This window comes from Vombatus ursinus, unplaced genomic scaffold (genome assembly GCF_900497805.2).
Source record: "Vombatus ursinus unplaced genomic scaffold, bare-nosed wombat genome assembly UNPS02014798.1, whole genome shotgun sequence".
NCBI lineage: Eukaryota > Metazoa > Chordata > Mammalia > Diprotodontia > Vombatidae > Vombatus > Vombatus ursinus.
The window spans coordinates 2252011-2258741 of record NW_020954576.1 but is presented as its reverse complement, the minus strand read 5'-3'; the positions used below and the strand labels follow the sequence as shown (position 1 = coordinate 2258741).

The 6731-nt window shown below is 38.4% G+C and overlaps 1 pseudogene; it reads left to right on the top strand.

Moving 5' to 3' along the window:
• On the top strand, positions 1 to 1154 carry LOC114049900 (annotated as a pseudogene).
• The last annotated feature ends 5577 nt before the right edge of the window (positions 1155 to 6731 follow it).

The following is a 6731-nucleotide window of genomic DNA, read 5'->3' as shown; positions in this document are numbered from 1 at the left end:
ATGGAGGTAAAACAGCTGTCTGGCTGCTCCCAGCCAGACTCTGGCTACTGCAGCCATCACCAGAGAGAGAAGGAGTTGAGAAAATTTTATTGGTGGCTTCAGTTTTGAAACTACAGATGATCATTTCAGAGAACACTTTGAAAAATGGGGCACTCTCACATATTATGTGATGATGAGAGAGGTTTTGGCTTCATGACTTATTCTTGTGTAGAAAGGTAGGTGTAGCAATGTGTTCAGTCACATTAAGTTGATGGGCATGTAGTGGAACCAAATAGACCTGTTTCTAGAGAGGATTATGTAAAACCTGGTGCACATCTAACTGTGAAGAGAATGTTTGTTGGTAGTATTAAAGAAGATACAGAAGAATATAATTTAAGAGATTGCTTTGAAAAGTATGGCAAGATATAAACTATAGAAGTTATGGAAGATTGACAGAGCAGAAAGAAGAGAGGGTGTGCTTTTGTAACTTTTGATGATCATGATACAGTTGACAAAATTGTTGTTCAGAAATATTATACTATTAATGAGCATAACTGTGAAGTGAAAATGGTCCTTTCAAAGAAAGAGATACAGTCTACTGGCTCACAAAGAGGTTGTGGAAATGGCTCAGGCAATTTTATGAGTGAGGAGGAAACTTTGGAGGTGGTGGAGGAAACTTTGACTGTGGAGGAAACTTTGGTGGAAGAGGTGGCTATGGTGGTGGTGGTGGCAGCAGCAGAGGCAGTTATGGAAGTAGACATGGTGGATATAATGGATTTGTTGGAGATGGTGGCAACTATGGAAGTGGTCCTGGCTAAGTAGTATAGGGGATTATGGTATTAGTGATAGGCCTAGATATGGAAACCAAGGTGGTGGATATGGTGGTGGTAAAGGAGGATATGATGGTTGCAGTGAAGGAGGAAATTTTGGTGGTAGTAACTATGGTGATAATGGGAACTATAATGATTCTGGAGATCATAATGGGCAGCAGCAATCAAATTATGGACCCATGAAAGGAGGCAGGTTTGATGGAAGGAGCTCAGGCAGTCCTTGTGGTGGTGGTTATGGATCTGGTGGTGGAAGTGGTAGATATGGTAGCAGAAGGTTCTAAAAACTCAACAGAGGAGGGTTACAGTTCTTAGCAGGAGAGAGAGCGAGGAGTTGTCAGGAAAGCTGTAGGTTACTTTGAGACAGTCTCCCAAATGCATTAGAGGAATTGTAAAAATCTGGCACATAAGGAATGATGATCCACTGTCAGAAAAGTTACTGCAGCTTAAACAGGAAATCCTTCTTGTTCAGAACTGTCATAGCCACAATATGGAAAAAAAGTGCAGCTATTAATTAATGCAATGTAGTATCAATTAGATGTACATTCCTGGGGTCTTTTATCTGTTGTAGCTTTGTCTTTTCTTTTTCTTTTCATTACATCAGGTATATTGCCCTGTAAATTGTGGTAGTGGTATCAGGAATAAAAAAATTAAGGAATTTTTAACTTTTCAAAAAAAATTAATTGGAGACTAAATAACAATGTGTGGATCAAAGGAAAAAGTCATATAAAAAATCAATAATTTCATTAAAGATGACAATAAGAAAACATACCAAAATCCCTGGGATACAGCAAAAACAATACTTAGGAAATTTTTATATCTCTAAACACATTCATTAATAAAAGAGATAAATAATTGAGCCGTAAAATAGAAATCTTGAAAATCAAAGAAGAGGTTAACTAAAGAATTAATAAATAAAAATAAATAAAACTAGCGATAAAATATAAAATAGATAAATAATTAGCTAAATTAATTTTTAAAAATAAAGAAGAAAACACAATTTAGGACTGTCTCGGTGTCTTTCTGGCAGCTTCTAAAGGGTGAAATTCTTGTTCACCTGAGTCTTAGTCATTGTGTACTAAATTGCATTTAGTGCAGTGTGGGTTGTAAAGGAAAGGCCAACTTCCTCCCATGCTTTTTAGGCTCTTTGATGTTGAGAATCAGGTTTGGGATTTTGATATGTTTCATTTGTCCTTTAAAGTTCTTGGCACTTGTGGTAAAATCCCTGGTCCCACGAACTCAAACCATGTCAACTTTTGAGCTTTTATTCGAGGATGAAGGGAAGTCCCAAGTGGGGCTATGGACTTGGAACTTTGTGGTACTATATTATATAAAAACTATTAATCTAATACTTCTCCAATCCCCAGAAATTTGGGTAGTGTGAGGGAGAGGGATAATAGCTCCCAAGTGTTTGAGGGGGTGATGTTCATGTGTTTGTTCTTTATATACCTTTGAAATACTTCTTTGAAAATACTGATCTAGCTGTGAAGTAGATAAATAGAACTGGGGTCCAAGTGACCAGTAAAATTGGGAGATCAAGCATCTGTGTGCCTGAATCAATAGCAGAGACTAGGTACTCTTCAGATCCCCTTAAAGGTCCTAGAGAACTCTGTGGGAGTGGGAGAAATGTAACAGAACTGGCAGAGATCAGGATAGTCATTGTTTCATCTAGTCTCCATTCTTAAGCTATTTCATTCCCCGATTTGACATTGCTGCCAGGTGAATCCTCCCTAGGCATAGTTCTGATCTCATCATTTCCTTACTCAAAAATTTTCTTTAGATCCCCATTTCCCACCAAATACAGTATAAGCTCATTAGCCTAGCATTCACAGCTCAATATAGTCAGGGCTCCAATCTTACTTTCCAGCCAAGTCTCATTTAACTTCCCTTCAAATACTCCACATTCCTGCCATACTGGATTATTCAAATTTCTCCATACTTGTCATTTCTCACCTCCATAAATTAAACACATCACCACAATGCATGGAATGGTCCTATCTATTGCAATTGAAATCTTTTCCTTGTTTCAGGAGCTACCTTAGACATAACCTCCTCTACCCACCCTTCCTTCACTGATGCCCCAGCTAGCGCTGTTGTTTCTTCTCTCAGATCTCCTACAGTATTTTGTTCTTAACCACTTTTCCTAATCTCTAAGCATATTCTAATTTGTATTCTGCTTATTCAAGTACATATCTTATTTCTCAAGCTATTTGGTCAGATTCATGGGGGTAGAGATTATTCCTTTTTAACTATACCCCCTGCCCCAGTGTCAAGTACAGTTACTAGCATATGCTTCAGTATTTGTCTTCAAGGATCCCTAATTTTGCTGGTATCCTCACCCCAACTTTTTTTTTTTTATAATACAGGTTACAATCCATTTGTATGTTAGTCGATAGAATTTGAAAGCAAATTCTTGCTGCTTTTGCAGAAGAAGTCAATACATGGCTGTGAATGGTGATGAGACTACACTATATACCATATTTCATGGCATAATTATCGCCACCACATAATCAGCACATCCTATTTTTTTTTTCAGATCAAAAATTGGTTTGTAACCTTTTATCGTGTAATCGTCGCATGGTACAATTCTGTTTGTCATGCAGCTTAGAAGGTAAACAGAGCAGCAGTGTATTCACCAGTGGCATATGGCTACACATTTATTTCTCGAGCACTGTGAGCTTTGAGCCTAGAATTCTCAATGCACGCATATTGTCAGTATATTTCTGAAAGCCAACTTGCTTGGTTTATTTAGAGCTTTAGAGCGCTGCTGCAGTATAAATGGTACTGTCACTCAACCCAATAAAGAGCCGTAAGCACAAGGGAAGCAGGCAAAGCTGCTTTGAGTAAGTCATTTGATATGGTAAGACTTGTATCTTCCAGGGCTAGCTAAACTGTACAGTTCATCTGACGATGGTGCATTAACATGAGAAGCATTTCTTCCCGATTACGGGTGAATATAAAAACTGTTTTGTGGACTTCAAGCTGAAAGTGAGTATGCTTGCTGAACATCATGGAAACAGAGCTGTGGAAAGACAGTTTTCAGTGAATGAAAAGTTGATGTGAGACTGGTGGAAAGTAAAAGACAAGCTAAAAAAACACAAATCTTTCTAGATATGTGTTTAGAGGTCTTAAAACAGGCAAGTTTCCACAAATTGATGAAATGTTTGTGTGTTCCACGCATCCTAATCTTGCACCAAAAACAATTTAGTAATAAATGATTTTTAAGTAATACTGGCACCAAATTTTTTTTCATAAAAATTTCACATAATGGTTGCATCCTATCTTTTTTGTAGAGAGTTGGCATAAAATCTGCAATGATCATATGGTGAAATACAGTATAGCAGACACTAATAGCATTTATTGAATCCTATAATCTTAGATTTAGAAAGATTCTTCAAAGCCATCCATTCCAGGCTCCCAACCAATGTGGCAACCTTTCTACAAAACTCGCAAAAAAAAGTGATCATACAAAATCTGCTTGTGCCACTCCAGCAAAAGAAAATTCACTGTCCCCTTTAATCACCCACTCTCTGTTGATTTTCTCTAATTTATCTTATATTGTATCTTGTTTGTACAATAATTGTTTCCAAATTATCTCCCCCATTAGACTGTGAGCTCCTAGAAGACACTGAGCATTTTTTACCTTTCTTTGAATCACCAGCACTTTGCCCAGTGTCAGGCACCATGTAGGCCCTTAATAAATGTTTGTTCATTGCCTTATGGGGAAGCTAATTATATTGTTAAATGGCTCTAATTATTGGGATTTTTTTCTCCATTGGGATGAAATCTATCTTTCTATGTCACTCATTCATTTTTCCTGGTTTTGATATCTGTAAAACCGCCCCCCTCCCCCAATAATCCAATGCCTCTTAAACATGATACCCTTTGTAAGATTTGAAGCCAGTCATCATTCCCTCACTTCCTTTTCCAGGAAAAAAAACATACCTATTCTTTCAACCATTCTTCATAGGACATGGTTTGGAGTTTTGTTTGCTTTCATCTGAATGTGTTTAAGAATGCAAAGTCCTTCCTAAGATTTGTTGCCCAAAACTGGACAAAATGTTCTAGATGTGGTTTGACCAAAGCAGTGTAAAAATGATTGCTAACCTTCCTTTTTATGGGCATCACATTTTCATTATAACAACTTGAGACCCCATTCTGATTAGTTTAGCAAATATTTACTAAACATGTTCCATGTACAACATGTAAGAGCCCATGCCAAGAGCTCATGGTACAAGACAAAAGCTAAATCTTTCCTTGCCTTCAAAGAGCTTTCATTATACTTGGGAAATATAACACATACACACATGTAAGTAAATAAAAAATAGTCATTTTAAGAGAGGGAGGGCCAATAATAGGAGGTATCACAGAAGGTATCAAGTAAGAGTTAGCACCTGAGCTGTGCTTTTAAGGAGGTAGGAAATTTATTCCATAAAGGTGAAAATGGAATGTATCCTAAATACTGGGCATCATTTATACACAGATATGGGGATGGGGGTGGAGAAGGTGTATGGGGAACAGGCAAAAAACAAGCTTGATAAAGATGAAGAATGTAGGTAATGGAATAATATGATATGAAGCTGTTGTTGTTCAGTCATTTTAATTGCATCTGATTCTTCTGACCCAATTTGGGGTTTTCTTGGCAATGATATCAGAATGGTTTGCCATTTCCTTCTCCAGCTCATTTTATAGATGAGGAAACAGAGGCAACAGGGTGAAGAGACTTGCCCAGGGTCACATAACTAGAAGTATCTGAGACCAGATTTGAACTCAGGTTCACTGAGCCACCTAGCATGATAAAGAAGTTGTTCTTTATCCTAGAAGCAATAAGGAACTTTTTGTGTCTTTTACGCCTTATCGAGGTGACTTAGAATTTACAGGAAACTGCCTAAAAGTTCAGGGTGAGATAGAGAGATAGTTTGGCTCTTCCTTCTCCTAAATCCTGAAGAGTCAATTCCATGGAGAAATCATGGCAAATATTGATGTCATCATCAAGTCACTGATCCCGAGCAGATATGTTGAAAATTATGAAATCTGAGAGAGCTGCTTCTCTGGGTAGAGCTATATTTGGGTGACTCAGGGTCCCCACCTTGCCTAGAAGATAGCTGTTGAAAAATATAAATGTCTTGAATTCCATATCCTCATTATTCTTGATGGTCCCTTCAGGCCCTACATGTGCCAAATTATGATGATTACCTGTCTGACATCATTCCAAATGACAAAATTCCATTCTAGGCAAAGCATGGAATCATGTGGACAGAGTCAAGAACATTTTTGCAGAGTGGCAGGTTGGATGGTCTCCCACCCAAAGGTTAGAATACACTGTCCCTTGGTACGAAGGTCTAAGACCCTAAATTGGAGGAAGAGGAGGATAAATAGATGAGAACACCTAAGAAATAAAGACACTCCCTAGCCATAAAGAACTTAGGGTGGCAAACAAGGTTAAAGTGACTTGCCCAGGGTCACACAGGTAGTAAGTGTCTGAGACTAGATTTGAACTCAGGCCTTCTTGACTCCAGGCCCAGTACTATATCCACTGCACCACTAAGAAAAGTTCAAGGGTTAAGGGCCTTGGAAGCAGTAGGGAGTACCTGCAGGCTTAGAGTAAAAGTCCTGGAGGTCTAGAAGAGTCTGTTCAACATGCAAGAAATGAGCTTTGCAAACAGGGTTGGCACAAATTGAAACACCATTTAGAATGCTGAGCTGCACTCAGAACTTACCAAGAGGCTCCGTATTCACTATAGAGAGTAGGTCACAGTTAGTACCTTAGGGAGAAGAATATGACAGAGCTTGCTGGGTTGAATATGCAGGTGATAGCAAAACCAAAGAGGAGCCCAGGATGAAGGGGGTGAACTTCTAGGTGCCAGAGGTGAAGCGACCTGAATGAGTCTGTCAGTCAATAAATATTTATTAAGCACCTTCTGT